This window comes from Acinonyx jubatus, chromosome D4 (assembly GCF_027475565.1).
Source record: "Acinonyx jubatus isolate Ajub_Pintada_27869175 chromosome D4, VMU_Ajub_asm_v1.0, whole genome shotgun sequence".
Taxonomy (NCBI): Eukaryota; Metazoa; Chordata; class Mammalia; order Carnivora; family Felidae; genus Acinonyx; species Acinonyx jubatus.
The window spans coordinates 84,144,201-84,167,772 of NC_069391.1; the positions used below are offsets into that span (position 1 = coordinate 84,144,201).

At 46.1% G+C, this 23,572-nt stretch overlaps 1 long non-coding RNA gene across 1 annotated transcript in view; it reads right to left on the reverse strand.

The window, feature by feature from the left end:
- LOC128312246 (uncharacterized) overlaps positions 1 to 19,940 on the reverse strand; it is a 110,550-nt gene extending 90,610 nt beyond the window's left edge. The window contains exons 1-2 of the long non-coding RNA XR_008291277.1: positions 19,810 to 19,940; positions 14,862 to 15,027 (exon numbers count right to left, since the gene is read on the reverse strand). This is a non-coding gene — a long non-coding RNA (uncharacterized LOC128312246). The remainder of the gene's footprint in view (positions 1 to 14,861; positions 15,028 to 19,809) is intronic.
- Between the last annotated feature and the right edge of the window lie 3,632 nt (positions 19,941 to 23,572).

Consider the following 23,572-nt stretch of genomic DNA (forward strand, 5'->3'; position numbering starts at 1 on the left):
CAGAGCATCAGCGCTAGGATCTGGTAATCCTGCCTCGAATGCAACAGGTTACGCAGAATTTGGAACCGATCCGAAAGATGTTCTCTTCCCTTCTTTTTCTCGCTTCATTACTTTGAAAAAAAAATAACTTTACTTTGGTGGTCACTCCGTTTTCTCATCTGAAACCTAAATGCGTTCGGCCAGAAGGTTGCTAAGTATCCATCCAGCTCTGAACATCCTTAGCATTTTCTCCATACACCTATTAGTCATGAGTTGTCAGAGTATGTGGTATCTACAGTGTTCTTGAGGCAAATAGCAGAAATTGAGATTGTTCTCAGGACTCATCCATTTAATTAATTAATTTATTTATTTAGAGAGACAGAGAGAGCATGACAGCAGGGGAGAGGCAGAGAGGAGTGACAGAATCCTAAGCAGACTCCATGGGGTCAGCACAGAGCCCAGTGTGGGACTCGAACCCACAAACCATGAGATCATGACCTGAGCTGAAATCGAGTCAGACGTGTAACTGACTGAGCCACCCAGGCTTACCTGGACCCATCCATTTGAAAAACAAGCTAATACATGTTATTTCATTTGATCCTCCCCCCATCCCCAAATCATGTAGTTGGGGGGGGGGGATTACTAGCTTTCCCACTTATAGATGGAGAAACTGAGGCTCAGAGAGGTTAAGAGATTGGTCTATGATCTGTCTCTATGAAGTAGAATAAAAACTGAAATCAAACTACCGAACCGCAAAACCCTAGCTCTTTTCCCTCTGCCCAGCAGCTTACTTGATCGTTTCCCACACTAACTCAAACACGATTGCGGAAGGGACTGAGAAATTAAAAGGGCTGCTCCAATATTGCACATCACAAAGTCACCCCACAGTATGTAAATCAATCCGGTGCTGCATATTCCGTGCCAGCTCCTTCTGGTGTTGTTAGGAGAAGAGGGGAGGGAGGCAGTGAGAGAGCTGAGCTCTCATCGTGTTCCCTCCCCTTCAGAAATTCTCTGCAGCCTCTAGGGCTTTCCCTTTAAAAACAAAATCATCGACAAGGCAGAACCAGTTTGTCATCCCAAGACCTTTGGAAGAATGGCTTGGAAAATGAACTCTGACAGCTCGGCAGACGTGCTCCTAGAACAGGCGGCTGGACTGCTCTCCTTCACCCACCTGGCATTCTTCCAGAACAAAGCCTCAGTGCTGGAGGAAAAAGGGGCTCGGGCCAATAGAAATAACCACAACCTAAACCCAGGCCTCTGAGCTCACTCTCAACGCTTTGCCACGTACAGAAGGGTATTTAGGGAAGAGGGGAGGAGAGTGGGTACACGTGGATTCAGGTGAGGGTTGGTCCTCAGGTGGGGGAGCATACAGAGAACCACCTGGTGTCAGGCTCCTGTAACGGGGGCGTAAGGCTTTGTTCTCAGGCACACTTGAATGGAGAGTAGCCTACCATGTCCCCAGTCTTGACGTGGGCTGAGGCCAAAGCCAGACTCTCAAGTCAGTGCTGAAAGAGTGAGAGACTTCGGGAGAGATCTGGGTGCTGGGCGCAGCCCTGACATTAAATTTAGGTCTCTGGTCTTCCCTCTTCTCCCTTACCTATCAAAGGAGGGCTCCCCAGGACCCCTCCCCTGTACTGCCCCTTGATGGGCAGAGATCAAAATGAAATGAAAGTATTTGTTCATTTTTCGGGGTGCCTGGGTGGCTCTGGTGGTTGAATTCAACACTTGATTCCGGCTCAGGTCATTATCTCACATTTTGTGAGTTCAAGCCCCGTGTTGGGCTCTGTGCTGACAGCGCGGAGCCTGCTTGGGATTCTGTGTCTCCCTCTCTCTCTGCCCACCCCTCCCAGCTCCCGCTGGTGCTCTGTCTCCCTCACAAATAAAAAACATTAAAAAAAAAAAGGTATTTGTTCATCTTTATTTCCATGCACTTTGATTGTACACGTGTTTTAAAGCCCACCACCATTATACAGTCTGTATGAAACTTATCCGCCTATTTTTTCCCTCCTTTGTTTTTGTTATGTCAGCCTACATTTCTGTAATTCCTTTAGAGCTCATTTTGCTTCTTCCTGAAGAAACCTCACGTCCTTTTTTTCCCCCGGGGCCTCTCTTGTAAGTAGACTTCCGCAAGGGATGACATTCTCTCCATTTTTGTTTAACTCGAAAGGTCTTTATTTTACTTTCATTTTCGAGGGCTACTTTCCCTGGTTATAGATTCCCGAGTGGCAGGATTTCTCTCTCTGAACTTGAAAGATGTCGCTCTTTTGTGTCTTACCTTCTATTGCTTCTTTTGCGATGTCTTCCTTCTAATTTTTGCTCCTGTGAAGGTAACTGGTCTTTTGATCTGACAGCTTTTAAGATTTCTTTGTGCTCTTCATGTCCAGGGGTCTCCTTGTAGGTCTCCGTGTGGTTTTCATGGTATTTTGGCTTGTTTGTATTTAGTTTATAGAACTTGGTCCATCTGTGGCTTGATCGCTCTCTCAAGTCCCAGAAAATTATCAGACGTTGGCTCTTCAAAGAGTGCTTCTTTCCCACTCGCTCCCAGCCTTCTGGGATTTTAATTCCAAGTATGTGAGACTTTTTCCTTGCATTTTGTCTCCTGCTCTTCATGTTCCATGTTCTTTTTCTGCCTGTGAGTTAGCTTTGATGTTTCGTGCTGACTTCACTTTGACTTAATTAACCTTCAGCTTTATCATTAATGTTAAATCCACTCGCTGATATCTTAATAGCAGTTACAGAATTCTCATTTGATCATTTTTAAAATAGATTCCAGCTCTTCGTAAAATTCTCCAACTTATTATTTTCCTGAACATCGTCGAGCCAGTGCTTGGTAATTCCAGGATCAGTTTCTTTTTTGTTTTCATCTCTTGGCTTTTTGTGTTTTGTCTGTTTGTTTGTTTGTTTTTGTATTCTTAGCCAATTTTGACTGCTTGCTGGACACAGTGTGTATGAAAAATTAGAGAGGCTCTGTGTGATGTTTTCTTCCGGAGACCATCTACCCTAACCGTGGCAGGCAGCTAGATTTTAAGGCAATTCACCTTCTCCAAATAGGCACTCAATCTAAGTAAGCCTCAGTTTACTTTTTTTTTTTCCTTTTAAATGTTTGTTTATTTTTGAGAGAGAGAGTGCACATGTGGCACAGGGGCAGAGACAAAGAGAGAGAATCCCAAGCAGGCTCCACACTTTCAGCACAGAGCCTGACACGGAACTTGATCCCACAAATCGTGAGATCATGACCTGAACTGAAATCAAGAGCAGGACGCTCAACTGAGCCACTCAGGCACCCCATTCTCCGTTTACTTCTGATTTTCCCCTGCTCCTAGGGGATAGTCCTTTAGGGTATTCAGCTGAGGTCATGGAGAGTTTAAGAAGATGCATCCTGAGCTCTAATATTTGCCTCCCTAGGATTAAGAGACCACAAAAAACTGCACTCTGATTTTTAGATGGTATTAACTTGGCTTTTAAGCCTTTCATCAAATCATCAAATGCCTTGAGGGGGATACAACTTCCAAATGTTGGGCTTACTCCGCTGCTTATCTCTTCTTTCAGAGCTCTGGACCACAAGTCCTTGGTCCCCCAAATTCGATTTTTATTTGCCCTAGTTCCAGTAGACTGTTAAAAGCTTGGCTAGCTTCTCTACCTCTAAGATGTCACCCTTCGCCTGGCTTCGCAACCCCTCAAACAAGGCCAAAAAATGAGCATATGCCCCAAGGGGAAGTGCACAGTATAAAATGTTAGGGTCACATCAATGAGTTCTCCTACTTCTGGGATCTCAGCCCCTCCAATCCTGATTCTCTTTGCTGCTCTCTTGAAAGATAACAACCTTTCTTGAATCATTGGTCTGCTACAAGTTCCTCCCCAGAGGGAAAACAAATGAAAGACACATCAGCACCTATAGCCTCTGATATCAATTATCAGAAGTGTGGAGTGGGTGAGTGGTGTGTGTGAAAAAAAATGAGTATGTTGGTACATTTTTCTGCAAGAGAAAAACTTTCAAGTGGATTTTCAAGAAAAGATAATTATGCAGTAAGTTGTGGGAATCGTAAGTAAAAAGAAGTGTACATGCACATAAGGAATTCTTTTCATTCATGCATTTCCTCTAAGAAATATTTATGATGATCTTGCTACCTGTCATCCATCGGGATAGATTGCTGAAGCAATCCCTTGGAGCCTATGGGATCTGGGTAATGCAGAGATAGGCAGGAATTACAATATACCATGACCGCATACGTAAGACAAGGGTCTGCTTGGTTGGAGCAATGGGTCTCGGTAGAGAACAATACCAAAAGTGAGACATGAGTCTGATGAAGCGTTAGGAAGCAAGTGCCAAGAAATGAAGTAGGACGGAGGAAATGTGGTAGGAGAGCATGCTTGGGGGAGAGGTTTGGATTCGCACGGCAAGCAGTTGTGCCTCATGCCATGGTGAATGGGCAAGAGCGCTAGTATCATCTTGCATAAGGAAGACTGTTCCAGCAATGGTAGATTCAGATGGATCATCAACCCAACTAGAAAACCATGGGGATGAAACCTAGGGATGCTCAGAGTACCGCACAGGCACAACCAGAACAAGAGCTTCCCCTAACTAGATTTGTATCAATCTCATGACTTCAGGTCATGTTCTTTTCCAATGATGCTGAAAGCTCCAGAAGCAATCAGGCCTCTGTCCTCACTGAGCTACCAACCATGACCTTCCGAATCCCCTCTTCCGCATGCTCTTCCACTCCTTCCTATTCCTTTCCCTTTTCTGGCTGTCCTGACTCCTTCTTTCCTCTTTCTTCCTTATTCCTTCTCCTTTTCCAGGGTTTTCCTGTTTTTATGAGAAGTATCATCATTGCAATCATTGGAGTAGTTTGGAATCCTCTCAAGAAAACCAATTTGGGGAAACTTCATGTCAACCCCAGGTCTTTATGAACCAATACAGGGGTGTCAGCTGCAGTCTCCAGGATTGTACAGCCTGTCCCACTCCACTGTGGTGCTTGGATCAAAGAAAAATCATTTGTGTGCTGCATGTGTCCCTGGTTTCCTTATTTTGTGTCCCTGAAGAGACACAGAAAATCGGAGGCCACGCAGGGATCCTCGCCAAGGACTGTGACAAAGCTGGGTTTTGACAACACATCCTCCCGGATCTGTGTCAGCAGCTCAGGCAGCTCTCTGCTGGAGAAAGCAGACCGGGGTCATCCTCTGTGCATTAACCTCAGTGGCTCACTCCCCAGCTCTCATCAGCGGATTCTTTACCGTTGAAAGCACACAGAGTTCAGATAATTAAACACTTGTGAGGCATTTTACATTTTCATGAATCAATCAGCAGTGAATTATTTTGGAATATGTTCTTGCAATACACTCCAAGTTTCTTATCCATATTTTGCAGATGAGCAGGAGTGGGTTTATCACCGAGTCGAGGAGGCTGGAGCTGGCCTCTTACTTGCAGGACCCCTTCCAAGGTTCCAGGAGAAGCCTTGGTCATTTAGCTTTTGTGGTTTATATTCTTTTCCCGAATGATGGTCTCACCCATCTTCAACATCTGATTTTACAAGCTTGAGATCCCACAATAACTGAACCTACCCCCTGGAGAAACACAAATATTCTCATCTAAAGATTTATAAAATGAGAAGTAGATTTTTTTTTGCCAAGCTAAATCGATGGTCATTTGCATCAAATACTGTCCTGACTTCATCCCTAATTGGAGATGTAGAACTCTGGGTTTCTAGGCAGTTTGTTCCTAATACGTAGGTTTATTTTATCAAGATCTGTCTCTTGAGTGTGGCAGTCAAGAGAATGTGTCTTACAGAATTCCAACTACAGGGATCTTCACTGACCAAGGGGCCAGCAAGCTCTGGAACCCATCACCATATCTGCATCCCGGCCATGCTTTCCATGGGCTACTCCCAGCCAGCCGGTAACTGAGTACAGCAGGAACACCTGGGCAGTGCTAATCCTGGAAGACTTAGGACTCTTCTGATGGCCCACTTTGATGTGAGGCCTCCCTGACAATACTACTAAACCTTCCTTAGACTTAACAGCAGCCAAGGATGCTTCTATCCCACTTTTCTTCCCTTCTCCTTCACGTGGGGTTAAACTCACAGCCGTCTGATGGTTTTCCCTGCTTCCCCTGGTTGCTCTTCATTGTCTGTTCTGCAGCCATTTCCCTTAATAAAATCCTGTATATTGAATCCTGCCTTAACATCGGTCTCAGAGGATGCACACCAACACACTGAATTAGTAGGAAAAATGGGACTGGATATTGGAACCATTAATCAAAGTCCTACTGAATTTTCAGGGACCTGAGTAAATTAAACTTTGAAATAAGAACACTCATGGGCACGTACCTCCCTGTCTTTCACATTGCCCACACTTCAAATTTCCTTTTCTTCTCCTCTGTCTAAATCCTGTTTATCACTGGAAACCCAGCTCGATCCCACTTCTTCCATGAAACCTTTTTGGTTTCCCTCCTGAATTCTTGGTCTGGGTTCTATGAAGTTACCCATCGTGGTAATTCCCAGCCAACTGTTGGTGATCCACCAATCAATCTTCAAACCTCCAAAGGCCTAGTTCAGACTCACCACTCCATGACCAGTGTTTCTCTAACTATGTTCCAGTGACAACAAGAGACAATATTTATTCTTAGGAGACCAAGTTTCCATGGTCAAATAAATTTGGGGGAAATATACACTCCAGACGATGGCTCCTTCTCAGAGTGCACTGAAGGCTGGGGGGACCACCTACAAGGGTGGTTTCAGTTAACTCCAAGCCCCACATCTATATGACCACAGAAACATTTTCCCATAAAATTTCTAGCAACAGCCACATGATTTACTTTATCTTCTGCAACACAAGTTGAGAAATATGGTTGAAAAGGTCTCTTTCAGGGGTACATTTCTATCGACCCATCCTCTGACATAAATATTTAATGGGGAGGGGAAGGAAACAGACTAATTGGTAACACTGGCAGGTCAGGGAGCCTCTGGACCTCAGCTGTGAGATCAAAAGAAAGGGGGTCAGGTACGGAGTAAGGCACAGTGTGCAAGCCGAAAAGCAGATCTAAGGGTGATGTGAGCTTATGCTCACTGGATGATGTTTAAAGGGGATGGCAACACACTCCTTTTCCTTCTGCACAGAAGTACATAGTCGTCACTTGTAGGGAATACCCTTCAAAGGAAAACCAAGAGCTTCTGATGTGCTACCTCGCTTTGCAGGTTCTGTTAGTATTCATAGTTTGCTTTCCACTAGATTATAAAGTGAGATCGGGGAAAATGTGCTACCATTCCTTAATGTGCCTCAACACTTAGCACTCACTCATTAATCTAATAAATATGTATTATGTCCATACCATGTGCCAGGCTCTGTCCTTGGTGCTGGGGATGCAGCAATGAACAAAACCCAACAAGGTTCCTGTCCTCATGTAATTTACATTTTAAAAATGTTTTATTTCTTTTTTTTAGAGAGAGAAAATGAACAGGGGAGGTACGGGGGGGGGGGACATAGGATCTGAAGCAGGCTCTGTGCTGATAGTGTGTCAGCACAGAGTCCGATGTGGGGTTCAAACTCATGAACCATAAGATCATGCTCTGAGCTAAAGTCAGGCGCTCAACCGACAGAGCCACCCAGGCATCCCTAACTTACATCCTAATTGAATAAACTGATAATGAGGCAAATAAAGTGAAATATAACAATATTGATAGCAAGCACTATGAAAGACATAAAGCAGAGTAGATAGAGTCTAGTGGGCAGAATAGACACCTACTGAAATTGATTATGTATGGCCTTTTGATACCTTGACTCCCCGCTGCCTTTAAAGACAATGCACCAAGAGAAAAGTGCCACCTCGGCTTGCACAGGTATGATCACGCTCTAATAATTGGCAAGACCTCCAAGTGGGCCACCCTTCAGTGCCCTATACGATGCCGTGTCTGCTGTTCATTGGCCACGATTCCAATTCTACCTCTTCAGCTGTCAGAGCTCCACATTTAGCACATTCCTCTTGGTAGGAGCATCTCAAAAATGCTGCTACCTTTCTTTCCCACATCCTTCTACCATCACTCCCTCATAATCACTGCAATGATTTCAGATGAAGATGTTAAAGTCCAAAATGTTTGCGAAAAAAATTGCCAAGCTGTCACTTCTGAATACCCAGTGGAATTGCTGAATGAATAATAATGCAAAAATGCTCACTGAAAGAAGAATAAATAAAAGTTCATTGTTGTGCAATAAATCCTGTTCTGTAAAACACCACTGAGGCCACTGCCTCCAGGTTTATCACATTTCCTTCTACGTATTCAAGCCATTTCATTTAATTCTTTCTGTGCTTTATTCTTTTCCAGAAGCTGGTGTATGACCCTACCCTATTATTCGTCATGAAATATTAATGCTGCAGGAGCGAATGCGGAGAGAGGCCAGCTCCACGATTGTTGATAGGAACCACAACTGAGTAGAATAAGTGATTAGCTCAGAAAGTCAGCACTGTGAGCAGAGTTATTTTAGTATCCTTTAGCCCAAACAGAAGGTCTGTTTATTTTAAACCTATAGACCTAGATGGAAGGGTGTCCATCTTGCTCACCGCAAGGTGGCTCTGCTTATGCAAAGGGAGAAGGAAACGGAAGGTAATCTCTTTACCACACAATCCACTTAGGCCCGACCGGGTCTCTCTGGAAGGCTCCACATGGGCCCTTATACTTGGGGCAGAACTTGGACTACACTATAAACCAGAGGTCACCGTCACATGTGGGGAGCTGGCAAGGCGCATCAGATAATGACGCACGAACTACTATTCTACCTACTCTGTATGTACAATTGATACATACGTTGTAATCTCAGGATTCCCCCCAAATGATCCTGGGAAGGATTATTTTGCATATTTGAAAGATGTGGCAGTTGACAGTCAGAGAAGTCAAATCATTTGCCCAAGGTCACATAGCTGACAAGATGAAGAGCTAGAATTCAGATCGAGGTCTCCCAGACTCCCTAGCTTCAGCTTTTGCAATTCTTTTACACGATCTCCTCTTCTTACCCAGGCTCAGAGAAGGAGCAAGAGACCATGTGTATTTTTCTCCCTACCCCTCACCCATGGCTCATTGTATTTATTATGTCAACCTCCCTATGACTTCTTTTCATTTTTTAAACACAAGCTTGTTAAGCCCAGGAGTGCCTACCTCAGAGTGGACTTACAGAAGCTTGTTGAGTCTGTAATAGTGGGGGCGGAACAGTGGTCCAAATCACCCCAGAGCTGTCTAGTGTACCTGCTATGATTTCGACTCAGCTCTCATTTATCAGGGATTTAGAAAGAGCCAAGGCCCAGGTTGCTGGTCTCCCGCCCACCGCCATCAAAATCTGGACAACAGAAGTAGATGTTTGAATGCACCAGAATGCTTAGTTCATACTGCTTTTAACAAGAACACATTGGGAAAAAAGAATATTTCTCCAGTGTTGGGAACTGCACGCTTTTTAGGTCGTTGGCCTCTCTGTGGACACTGTCTACCCATTCCGGTTGTCTGGTGTTTGCCAATCAAACATCTTTACAGCAAGGAAATTAACTCACTCGCTTCAGGTCACCCAAGTCTTTTTTCTACATTCAGAAAAAGCATTGAATCCCAACCTGAGACCGTGATTTCAACCTAATGCAAAATTGCCTTTGGGATTAAAATCAGTATGTATGGGGTGTACTATTATCGACAGTATCAACGACAATAACAATAGTAGTAACTAGGACATAAAGATGGTCATGATAAGCCAAGTAGGTATTACTTCCTAGGTTTTTACCACGGTTTCAAAACCAGCAAAACAGGTTAAAAATTTTAGTAATCTTTTATGGAATTATCTGAAGTGGTATAATTTCTTTCTTTTTCTTTCTTTCTCTCTCTCTCTCTCTCTCTTTTTTTAAGTTTACTTACTTTACAAGAGAGAGTGCACACATGTGCGAGTGGCAGAGAGGCAGCGAAAGAGAGGGAGACAGAGAATTCCAGGTAGGCTCTGTGCTGTCAGTGTAGAACCCAACTGGGGGCTCAGACTCACAAACCATGAGATCATGACCTGAGCTGAAATGGAGAGTCAGACGCTTAACCTACTGAGCCACCCAGGCGCCCCTGAAACGATGTACATTTCTGATCACACTGTACTATTCCTGAGACGAACATACATTGCTCTTTGTGCAAGACAGAGGAAAGCAGAAAAAAATGTATGTAATGTAGGTAAAAACCTAATAATCAAGGACAAGACCCTTTTTAATGGAGAAAAACACTGCCAAGTCTTACATTTGATGTACATGTGTTTTCAAATCTATTTATCCTGTTTCATTTTCTTTTTCCTTTCATCTACTTCTCTCATTGTTCTTGTTTTTAATCTCTTGTTTTCCAGCAAACCCAACAGTCAAAAAAACAGCCTCCTAGATAACGAATTACATTATTAATTTGGTTTGTTTTCAGGGATTCCAGTTCTGACTCAATATAGTAAATGAAGTTCCGGGATTCGACCAAGGAATACTGTCTCTGATGAGGGGATTGAAATGAAAATGATGTGTTTTGTTAGTTCAAATGTCATATCCTTCTTATAACAGGGATAGCAGGAAGCTCTTCTGAGTTATGCTAGTGAACGTTCAGTATGTAGTCATTTGCACTCACGGACCATTGGGGAACATTAATTGACTAACATGGGCAACAGTTACGGTCTTGAGAGCATCGTGCAGGCTTCCGAAAAGGCTCTTCCAATCTTGGGCTCTTGTTCATCTCATCCCCTTCCAACTCCATCTTTACACAGGGTGGATCTCCGTGCCAGAGGTCAAAGGGAGCCATACCAAAAAGCTTTATCAATTCCAGAACCTCACTGAGTCCTTCCTACTAGGAAATCTGAATATGACCACCTTGGCCAGCATCTCCAATACATGTTTGTGAGATTTTGCCTGTGATTCAAAGCCATCAGGAGGAAATATATATATATATATATATATATATATATATATATATATATATATCCTGCTGTGTTGCAAACATTGTAATGGAAAAAGAACTGTTGGTTCTAGTTCCTCAACCCAGGATTTCAGATGCCAGTAATGACTGTCAGAAAGCAACACCCACTGAGCAAACTTAATTGTTCCCTTGTTACTTACTATTTATAGTCCTCATAGTGCATTGGCACTGCTGGGCTCATTTAAAGAGCCCCGGGGGTGGGTGGGTGGCTCATCAGTTAAGTGACCAGCTCTTGATTTTGGTTCAGGTCATGATCTCAGGGTCCAGAGATTGAGCCCCGTGTCAGGCTCTGCACTGGGCGCGGAGTCTGCTTAAGATTCTCTCTCTCCCTAACCCCCTCCCCCTCCCCTCCCCCGGCAAATAAATAAATAGATAAATAAATGAGAAGCCCTGCCTAGAGTCCTCTGGGCACCCAAATAGGGCCACACATGTGAAAGTTTTGGAAATGCTAATATGGAGAATAAATGGTTTTCCCTCTTCTTTTTTTGCCTTTCCTTGCTACCTTAGAAAGCTTTAAGCCCTCCTTGCCTTCAAGGTCAGGGTAGTAGGTCCCATTCTTTGGGGTTCCATGTCTTCTGGGCCATCAACATCTGCCACACAAAATGGATGGAGTTTGGGCAACAAGGTAAAAAGGAGGGGATACTCAAAGGACCAAGTATCTCAGGGGAATTGGGGATTTCCTTAAAAATCGGGAAGGTGGTTTTCCCATGAGCTCCCCAGAGGCAAGCATTCCAAAGATCCCTGGGTGCTGAGTCCTTGCTGCCCTCAGCTACTTTTGCAAGAATGAATACGTATATACCTTCTCACTCCATGGCCTGGGCCCAGGAGCTATGTAATCAAGGACTTCATTTCATTGACATCCTGTACCTGCCTTGAGATATGATAGCAGGGCTGACCCTGTCTGTGCCTGTGACTTCTTCTGGACCCCTCTGGATTTGTCCCCTATGGACATTAGCCACCCTTCCCAACCCAACTCTGCAGCTTAGGTGTAAGGGTTAAAAAAAAAAAAAAAAGGAGAGGGGTCCTCAATGCCAGAGGTCTGTGTGTATGGGGCCACCTGGGGTATGAGAAAGCTCTGCCTTATCTGTACTTGGGGGCTGCTGAATGACCATCACATCCACAGAGAAGGGTCAGTAATGAATGTGACCTTGGTGAAAACAACAAGGACGGAGAAAACCAACCGTAAACCATCAGCCTGTGACTTGTTCCGTCTGCCCCTTCTATTCAGGAGGGAATTAATTCTGCCTCAATGACAGCCAATGACAACCACGCAGCCTGCCGTGTTCTTTGACCCCCTGGTCAGCTCAACATCTTCTATCCCAAAGTCACTTCACTGCTGCCTCAGGCTTCAGTCCTGCTGACAGAGAAAGACCAGACCGAGGAGTCATGTGGGCTGGTGCTGCAGGACAGAAACCCCCAAGTGAAATGCCTGCTTTTGGGGACATTCTGCTGGTTGAGAGTCCCAGCAGGCTTATCGTATCTGAAAAAGTTAGAAGATCAAGGATTTATTTTCTGCAGGTCAGTATGAAAGTGGGCAAAGACTATAAACTAGGAAATCAGCAAAGTGCTTTTTTTTACAGCAGCATTAGCCAAACATTTTTAGGCTTCGGTTTATAGGAGTTGGTTTCACGAGATCTTTTTTATTTCCCCTAGAGACTCCCCCTTTACACAGTACTTGGGTGTGGTCTCCTCTACAGATGCAGCCTTCCCCTGTGTGTAGTCTGAGACACAGATAAATTTCCAATGCCCCATGTCACCTGCACGACCTTCAGCTGTTAGCCTACAGGTGGAATTCGTTAACTGTCCAAATAAATTGTCACTTGCCCTGGAGTTAATGTACCTGCCATCGTGATGGGGACAGGTGAGGCGGGGTCTGCCCTCTTCCTACACAGGAACCCTGCAACCTGCAGACATCACCAGGCAACTGAGAATGCGTGGGTGTGGGGGAGGGATAAATGATTTGACCCCTTTAATGATTTCAACCGGAGCAGAAATAAGGGCCCATGGCAACAGCCACCGCTGTCATCTGTTATCTTATTTGAGACGTCAAGCTTTCTCTTCCTCTTTGATAAAACACGTATGTCAAAGAGCAAGCATACAAAATTCTCAGAGAGAGAGTTCTAACCAAGGACCTTTGGAAATAGCCTAATTACCCAAAAGAAACTTTCATCACGGGAACTTTAAACGCTGCATGGTTTTCCTTCCTTCATCAGACAAGCAGGGTGAGACGGGCAAAGAACTCATAGCCTTGTCACTCCTTGGTGATGAGCGAGAGATGAAAGCCACTCCACTGATTCTAACTGCTTCCATCGAAAGAGTTAAGTTCTTACATGAGGTGTCAGGTGCCTAAGACTTAAGGCTCCCTGGAACTTCCATCCTGGGGACAGCTCAAGGAATCACGGCATTGCTACCTCCTCGACCCAGCATTCAGAGTGTGCCCCATCTCTCATCAAGCAATCCGTGTAAGTACTGATTCTCTGATAGTCTGAGGCCAAATTTAATGTCAGAATTCAAGGCTTTCTTTGCTAGAATTCAAATGCTAAGTCACATTCCAATTTCCTCCTTGCTTGGGAGCAAGAAAAGATGAGACTCTGGCATTTTCTACAAAGTCTGCGGAAGGAAATACTGGGTAGGGCCTGAGGCCTTTTTATAAAGAGTAGGCACAGCTTACACAGTACAAAAGTCAAAGAGTAGCAGTTTAACAAGATAAGGGGTTTTTTTTGGTTTGTTTTTTGTTTTTTGGTTTTTTTTGCTTTTTTTCTCAGAAAAAAGAAATCTGGGAAGGTATAGAAAGGCTGTAAGTGTGTGTGTGTGTGTGTGTGTTGGGTGGAGTTTTCCACACCAACAAATTCTTGAACACCAGCTGGGCATCCTACAATTTAACTCGATTCTGAAACTACCCACATGGAGACAGCACCTGATTTCCCAGGTAAGAGCTCAGTCCTACAAGGCTGCCCTCCCCCTGCCCCACCTCCCCACACACACCTGTGCTTCAGAGTGACTCATTATAGACGGTTGGTTCCAAGACCTTCCTTGGGTTTGGTTAATTTGCTAGAGAAGCTCACTAAACTCACTGAAACCTTAAACTTACTAAGTCACCGGTTTGTTACAAAGGATATTAAAGAATACGTATCAACAGCCTGATGAGAGGTGTAGGGCAAAGTGTGGGGAAAGAGTGCAAAGTCCCCACGCCCTTTCCAGACAAACCACCTTCCCCCCCCCCGCCAACCATCTCCATGTGTTCAGGAACCTGGGAGCTCCCCAAACCAGCTGTTTTGGGGTTTTTTAATGGAGGCTTCATTACAAATGAGTGATTGCTCTGAGCCTGGAGACTGCCTCAGAGTCTGTGTCTCCCTCACTCTCTGCCCCTACCCCCCCCCCCAAAAAAAATAAACAGACATTAAAAAAAAATGCACCATTGCTTAAATCGGCCCTTGACGATGGAACCAATCCCCAACCACGTTCTTTTCACTGGAAAGTTCTAACCCTCCAATCAGGGTCACCTTGGGGCTTTCCAAAAGTCACGCATCAACCTAACAAAAGACACCTTTACCCCTCCCACCACCCTGGAAATTAATGGGGTTTTAGGCACTGTGCTAGAAATGACAAAAACCATTTCTTAATAACATCACAATATCACCAAAGTCATGACAAAACTTCTCAGGGTTGGTTTTTGGACATCTATTCCCACTTAAATATCGTTAATGTGCTTTCCATATCCTTGAGTGAAGTAACCGACTGGCTCGTGAGAATCGAAGAACCAAAAGAGTAAAACCAGATTCCAACTCATGAGAACAGTCTCCACCTCCTTCCCCTTTCTTATGGGCTTTCTCCTTTGAGAGAAAAGCACCAAATGATACCAAGAGCCGACCAGCCAAGTCAGGAACCCAATAGAAAAAAAAACACAAACAAACAAACAGAACTCACCGGTTTGTCAACTTGCCGGAGGCGGAATACACCGGTTGACTTCTCCGTCTACACATCTGTATAACGGAGCTGGTCCTTGAGGATTGTCCTGGGTTGCACCCGCAGGGGGAGAGATTGGGGGATCCGCCTGCTGGGGTGTACCACACAGCGTTCTCGGGATCAACACCTGCGCGGCGCAAGGCAAGGGGGATTAAGCACAGGTACAACTGCGGCATAGACCTCAGCCCACGCCACGCCACGCCAGGGTCTGCGGCTAATCTGACTCTGACTCATTCCAACTGAGGCAAGGAGGCTCCGCCTCCACATTCACACGCTGGCCAGCCATTGGTTGCCATTGGTGTGGGCGGAGCACAAGCAAGGGGGAGGCTTCACCCTTCAACCCCTGCCTCCCCCGCCAGCAGACAAGGCCTGGGGCTTCGGCAGCCCGTGGCCTGCCGCCTCCCGTCTGGGGGGAATGATTGCGTTTAGGGGGTTCTGCACAGCCTCCGCTATAGAAAGGATCAGAATAGTTTTAGATTGTAGGTCAGAAATTATCAATAATCCTCAAAGACACTGAGTAACATCCAGGTCCCCCCCCATGACCTACCTACCCTAGCCAGGGCACTGCTCCTTAGCATCACCACCCCCCCACCAAACTCTTCTCCCACCCTAGCTTTGTGTTCTTCAAACACCTGGAGCACCTCAGGGCCTTTGCATGTGCTATTCGCCCCTAAAGACCTTGCCTCTCTCTAGGTAACCCTACGGCATGCTGCCCCACTTCAAGCCAACATCTGCTTGGATGTCACCTCTTCTTGACCCTTTCTAAAGTATTCCCATCATCCCTGGTCCCTTTATCTTTACAACCCTTATCACTAACGGCATTGTATTATATGTTTCTCTTTAGTTTGCTTGTTTGTTATTTTTCTGTCCCCCAGTTGCAGAAAGAAAATCCATGAAGTCAGGTCTGGTCGGGTCTGTCAGTCAATGTATAATATACCCCTAACATTGTGCCTGGCACACAGTAGAAATACAGTAATATGCAGTGAAGGATGAATGAATTCATTCAGATGAATTCTGTCGGATGAATGCACTCAAGTGGAAGAAGTTAATTTTAGGCACAAACCGAAGGTTAATGGTAATCCTCAGGGAACCAAAAAATGTTAACCAATGCATCACAGCCCTCACTAACCGTTTCTTTGAAGGAGCTGCTACTCTGATAATTGTCTAACTTGCATCAGCTTGTAATGAGCGTTTCTAATATTAATTTACCTGCAGTAGACCATCTTCTCCATTTCCCATTGGGTGTTTTTCTGTCTTTGATCATTTTTATGCCTCAGTCACCCTAACCAAGTCCGTGGCGAAGACCAACGATGATCTAAATTTGAGACAAAATCAGGGTGCTGTTCGAGGTTTGTTTTTTTTGTGTGTTTTTTTTTTTTAACAGCTTAATGAAAACCTTATTTTAGGTTTATCGACCACTAAGGCCAAGCAATGACCTCAGCAGCCCGGGTAGCAGCATAACAGAGTCTTTGGCTGATGAAGCAAGCTGTTTGCTCCCGGCAGCGTTCCTCCACTAGGGTCTGTTTGGTGCTGCCCTGGGGCTCTTTTCAGAACTTGGGGAGGAGGGGGTATATTTGGAGCTGGGGTAGCTGCGGGGAATGGAGAAGAGGGCCTTGCAGGGGTTGACCTGGTCTCTCTTCCCTGTCAGGTCAGCTAAGTGCCTCCGTGGTGTTGCTAGCCAAGACCAGAAGCTGACGGAATGGAATTCATGAGGGGCTTTGTGGGACTTGGAACCACAGAGTGGCTGCTGGGCCCAGAGCACAAGGCATGGCCCCGGGGCTTGGGGCGCCACCCGTGACTACTTTGGCTTCCCGAGAGCTGACAGTCTTGGGGGCATTGCAGGCACCACCACTGGGCATGGGCGCTGGCATCCCATGATGAGTAGCAGTGACCACAGGGGCACCAGTCAATTTCCTTTATGGGCAACCAACTGGGGAGGATGGGGTGGGGCGGAAGAGATAAACAGAAAGAGGGATGTATGGCAATTCTCGTTTCCAGCCCCATGGATACATGGAAACACCCCTCGGAGCCTGGCAGCAATAACCGGGGCCAAGGGGCACTGAAGATTTGCTCGACCATCTACTGGATTCGGAGGCACTGTAATTACGGCAGCAATTTAGAAGTGACCCCATTTGTATCCACAGCGAGGTGACATTTGGGTTAAAGATAAATTGGCCCGGAGTCCTTCCAGTGCAATTATCCAGGAAAAGCTACCTCTTAAAAGCCTCTTAAAAGGCTTAATTTACATCCCAAATAGAATGCATCTGTTTTTCAGGTTCTGATTTTTTTTTTCCACCTGGTATCTGCAAAGGTTGATTTCCATAACTTGAATGCTTGAAAGATTCAAGTTCTAACCCTCTAGAATTGAGCCAATATGGAATTAAAGGAAAATTGACGTGCTTGTGAGGCTTTGGTCTCTGGAGGTCTCTACAGCGAGCAGGTGCACTGCCCTTATTCTACAGATGCCTGTTTCCCTGGGCCTCACTTCTAAAACGAGGCTTGGAAATCTCTTTGCCCTGGTGATAATGGGTGATTTGCTTTGAGCCGAGTGCTTTATCCTTGTCTCTTTTAATCCTTTCTCATTTAATCTTAACCATACGTTGAAATAGCAAATAGTATTTATCCCATTTTACAGAAGAAGAAACTGAGGTACAGGGACTCAACTCACCCAGCTGGCGAGTGATAGGACAGATTCGAACCCAGCCCTGATGACACCAGGGCTTCACCCTCAGCAGCTTGATAGCCCCGCTCCTGGCTGTCCCTCACCTCTATTCTATCCTCCGTCCTAACCCTAAAGACATAAAGTAGCCACTTAACGAGTTTCTGTTGTGTGGTTGGTTAATGGTTTACTTAAATGACTGACCAGACACCCCTTTGAGTATCACCGGCAAATGTGCGATGCACAAACCACTTGTGAACGCGGCCACGAAGTAGAGAGCGTGCGTGGCCGCCTGCAGAGTACCCGGCTGTGCCCTTGCAAGAATCGTGACACACATGCTCATGGGTGCTGGAGCCACTGGAATCCACAGCAGGCCACTTTCCCCCCCATAGCCCCAGCCTACTTCATATTCCCACAGGCAGTGTGATTTATTGCTGGGCTTTCATCCTGGCGAAAGTGGCAAGGCCCTTGAAAGAAAGTTAGGGTCTGCAATTGTTCTTTGTGAGCATGGGAGAGCCATCAGGACTGAGGTTTCAATTAAAATCGCAAAAGCCAAGCCGGCCACGGGGCTAGAGGGTTCAAAGGGTGGCGGAAACCTGGTTCCTGACTCTCAACTTGGACGAATGTCCCCTGAGCGCATCAGACTTTGCCCGTGGTTCGGAAGCGAAAAACACCAGCACCTTCTTAATCAGGCTTCCCTTTGCCAGAAAGGTGGGGTCCAGTCCTGAATCACTTGGCTGCCTTTCTGTCTCCGTAGTCTTTATTGGTATTTCATTAGCAAGCATACGAATGCCTGAGAATGAGGGTCCCCTGCTTTGTCAGATCTCACAGGGACTCCCGACCGCTTCATCATCATCAAGTATACAGTTGCTTTCTGTACTCTTTCCCGAACCTCTGTGAGTCCCGGGGCGTTTGAGTTGCTAAAACGAGGTGCAGCCCGTGTTTTCCCTTCGGGGTGTGGAGCACTTGCTCAGCAACCCTGTCACACGGCTTCCTCCCTTCTCTGACACCCACCCTGTCTGCCTGAAGATTCCTGGCTTGCTCTTTTTTTGTTTTTCGTTTTGTTTTTTTGGAGGGGTGGGCATTAATTCCTCCAAGCCTTCCTTGACACACTCTTCCTTGACATACCCTTGATAATCAGGGATAGAGTACCTGGTGCTAAACAGATGTGAGTGGATGGATGGATGGATGGATGGTGGGTGGCTGGATGGCTAAAGACGAAGCAACGTAGGAGGACCATTGTGAACGCTGCTGTCTCATGGGCAGCGCATGCGTGCGGGGCTCCTGGCCCCTGCCCATCTGGGACCAGCAGTCTCTGAGCAGCTCTGTGCTGCTGTCCTTGGTCACACACGCTTCCCCCTCGGCAGCTCCCCCCCTTTGGCTGCCGCGTGGGGATTCACGCCTCAGCCTGAGCATCCATCGGCTAGGCTTCCCTTTTGTTTATTTACCATTTTTCATTACACGTGGAATATATGAATACCTCCCGGTTGTAAAATTTTAAATGTAAGCATGAAAATAAAGCTAAAATCTGTCTTGACCATATGCTCCACCCGCCCCACACCCACCGTATCCCCCTTCGCAGAGGTAACTCCGGGTAGTTTTGCTTACGCATTTAGGCTCCTCTATGCAAATGCATAATGGTTTTTGTTTCATTATCCTCTTATGCATTGTGTTGGTAAATTGCTTTCTTCCCCACCCCCCAATATTTCTTTCCTTGTCCGAATGTACAAACTGACCTCATTCTTCCAAATTGCTGCAGGTAGAATGGGTATGGGGGCAGCCACATTTCTTTAACCCTCCCTTAGTAGTATTTAGGTTGTCGCTGGGTTTTGCCACTAGAGACGGGAGAGCCACAGACATCTTGTGCCCTCCGGTTTGTGTCTCCTCCGAGTGCTTCTGTGAAGCTGGCAGCACAAAAGGGACCTACGTGGTAGGCACGTATTAAATTTTATTATTGTTTAAATATTTATTTGTTTTTGAGAGAGCAGGAGAGTGGCAGAGAGAGAGAGGGAGACAGGGGATCCTAAGTGGGCTCTGAGCTGATGACAGAGAGTCTGTTACAGGGCTCGAACTCACGAACCATGAGATCATGACCTGAGCTGAAGTCATGCCTAACTGACTGAGCCACCCAGGTGCCCCAGCACGTATTAGATTTTAATATGCACTGGCAAACTGTCCCTTTTATTGTTATTCAGTTAGTCATTCACTCGGTTTTTCAATAAGTACTGAGTCTCAGTCATTGTCACCTACCAGGCAATCGGATCCAAAGGTGGGAAGGGTTTATAGAGCTGACGGTTTTGCAAACCGCAATCTGTGTGGGTGATCCTGGTGTCAGGAAAGTCTTCTGACCAGCCTGTCAACGGACGTGTGGATTGCCTTCAGTGGGGACTGCAGCTCCCAGCGCCTAGTGAGCTGTCTGGCTTCAGCACAAAACTGCTCAGGGAGGGGTCATGTTCACCAAAGTGACTCATGCGTGCCAAGGGTCCTCTGGGATTATTCCGACATGGGGCTTAGCTGGAGAATTTGGGGAGGGAGAACAGCAGGGCGGGGAGGGGGAGCTGCCAGCTGTAGGCAAGGATGAAGACAGGGAGGGTTTTGCCTACGTCCAAGGCCCCCCTAGAATCAGCCACATGCTGCTCTAGGTTTGGTGGCACTTTGGTGCTTTCCTCCACATTTTGAGAATCATGTACACGGTCTGTTATAAAGGACTTAGCATAAAAACGATGATGGTGGTGGGGTGCCTGGGTGGCTCAGTTGGTTGAGTGTCTGACTCTTGGTTTTGGCTCAGGTCATGATGTCATGTCTCTTGAGTTTGAGCCCCACATCGGACTCTGCAATGACAGCGCCCAAGCCTGCTTGGGATTCTCTCCCTCTCTCTGCCTCCTCCCCCTCTTGTGCTCTCTCTCTCTCTCTCTCTCTCTCTCAAAAATAAATAAATAAACTTTAAAAACTGATGATGCTGGTAATAATAATAACAGCAGTGTTTCATCAACTCTTAACTCTCTACTGATTGGTACATGAACGACTATTTTGTAAGCCAATAAGGAAAACAGCTGCCAACGATAACTGTGAGGTGCTATTGATTATAAGTCACATCATGGTTCTACAGATGTAAAAACAGAAGTCTTAGCATGTATGTAATAGGGTAATAATTCACAATCCTTAATGTGCAGGATGGCGCGAAGCCCTTCAACACAAACTATCTTATTAATTCCCCCAAATGTGTAAGAGCTACCCCTTCCAAGAAGAAAATGCTCTGGATTGTGGTATTTGCCAATTTCCATGGTGTAAATAGTTCCACCGAGTTATTCTCAACCTATCGGTGTGAAGTCCCTGAACTCTGAGTTGGGGAGAGAAGCCCAAAAGTTAGCTTTTGCAAGCCAGTGAGAGCCTATCCCGACACAACGCTGGATAGATCCTTTTATGATCTCCATTGTACAGATGAGGCAACTGGGGCTTATAAAAGAGGTAATTCACTCAGGGGATGCAGATAGTAAGTGGCCAAACTGGCCACTCCATCATGACATTCTTACTCAACTCTCACGGGTTTGAATATGGTGGGTAAAGGATCTGGAATCATTCTTACAACAGCCCATTCCGATGGGCAGTCAACTTCAGCTGACCCCCAATTTCCACCATGTGGGGTTGGGGCATTTTGGGGGGTGAATCTTGTGCCCTCATAGTCCCTTCCCTCTTCCTTCCATGGATATATTTATTCTTTGTTTATATTCAATGCAGCTAACAATTACTACAGGCAAAGGATCGGCTCCAGCACCGTTCCCTCGGTACCCAAAGCCCATGTGAAGGCACCCAACTCCCCTTTTCCCCTACAGCTTCCTGGTGGAGGAGGGAGGATAACTGCCTAACATACATTAGAAATGTCAAAGGTACGGCAAATCACCTATGAAATTGTAAGACAGAAATCATGATTCTATTTGTGTTGAGACGGAATAACAGATGGGTTTTCACCACAAGACAAAATTGAAACCTACTTCTACCTTATACCCTCTTCCCTTCCCTGCAACATTTTAGTTCAGCTACTCAGGAGAGGTCACCAATGTCAAGGTATAGCGGCTCTGACTTTGCTTATCACCTGTCTCCCAGAGACCAGCGTGTGATTAGAATTGATTGGCTTTCCAAGCCTGGAAAGGTGAAGTTTGTGATATCACTGAAAAGATGTTATCATTAGCTGGGTGAATATCCCGGAAGGGGGAGCACAACAGGGAATCCAAACTTTGCGGGTTTACTGATGTGGGACAAAAATTCCTACACCTGTGCAGCTGTCGCTTCTTGGATCTCTGACTCTGTTTCCAAGGAATAGATTACATCCAGATGGGCTTCTGTCACCTGGCTACACCAGCAGGATGCAGCATATTTAATTTATTTCTTTGCAACCATGCCCCGTGACATTTTGCTTTGCCCAACTATTTCCCGCGTCGCCCACGGGCAGGTGTCACGTTCTCAGTGGCCTGATCCCCTTGTAAGAACACCACCGTGCACACCAGGGCATGACTGCCTGGGCAGCTGCCAGATGGGGAAATCTTCAATGGAAATATTCACACGCTGAAACAGTGCCAGGCAGCAGGCAGTCTTACAAAACCAACATGGCTTTGGAGACACAATGCCACTGATGAGTAAGAGGGCCGGTGGTATTAGTGGAGGCTCAGCTGTTGCAGATAGCGGCCTTGACTCGCCTGGCTATGACGACGGTCGTTGGCGTTTGGGAGTGTGAACCTTAATATAGGATTTTTTTCATCCCTACTGTTCTCTGCTGATAAACCAAGATCTTGGGTCTCAGCTGCAGCTATATATTTCTGAAGACAGACTTTTCCAGTTCTGCGAGCAAGAACGTATTAAATCACACGGCCATATGTTCACTTCCAAACTGGAAATTAGGCTTCGGTTGGGCCCTGGCCTAGAAGAAGAACAAAGGCCGTAGAAAAGTTTCAAGGCAGAGGTTATGGTTTTCCCCAGTGGCTGTGGGTGGTGGTGAATCCATTGAACGATGCAAGATTGCAAGATGCAGCAGGCAGGTTGAGTGAAAACAGAAACGGTGGGCTGCCTTTGTGGTCACATAGAACAGAGGGCTAGAATGCACGAAAGGAGGGCTGCGTTTTGATTTTCCGAAACACTGTTTTACCCACTCTTCCGCCCAAATGTACACAAGGCTGGTGGTCTGTTAGCTCTCTTTTTGTATCGCTTTACCAGAAAAATGAGCGAGCCTCTCTCTCAAGTCTCTTCCGGCCATACGACTTGACAAATGATTTACTGGATGCCCATCCTTATGCCTGGCAATGTGTCGGGAGTCCTGAGTCAGAAAACTATAGGACTTGTGTTTTCCAGAAGCACTCAAATGATGTAATATACATGCACCGTAGGGACCTATAATAAAGGGCTGGAAGGGAGGGCAGCACGCTGAAGTGTCATCTGGTTTTCCCCCTGAAAACCTATAGGACACCTGTTGATCCCCGGCTCTCCGCAATGACTGCTCTGCAGCCATGCACTGAATCTCACAATGCCCTCATGTGCGATGTGGGTACCCTGGTTTTCCAGGGAGTCAGTGTCACACCCCATTTCAAAGGGGAAGAAAGTGCTCTGCCTGCACATCAGTAGGTGGTAGGGAATCGGTGCAGGCTGAGGGTGCTCTGTCCTCAGAGACTGTGTTCTTTTCCCCATGGAGCGTGTACAGTGAGGGCTTTTGTGACACAGGGAATGAATGATGCTAAAATACCCACAGGGCACATCTGGGACTTCCCCTGGTTACTGGGACTTTCCCTGGTTACTTTCCCTGGATTTTAGGCTCCATTGGTTGCCATTTTCGTAGCTCTCAGATTCCCAACTTATGAAACAAGCGGGGTTGGACCGAATGAACCCAGCACCCGCCCCCCTCTCTGACTTCTGTTGGAGTCTGCGAAGGCTCAGGATGGAGCCGCTGAATCTCCTCTATCCTGGGCACGCTGCCTCCCAGGCTGGAGCCCTGGGGACTTCACTGCTGGAGAGTAACCCAGGCTGA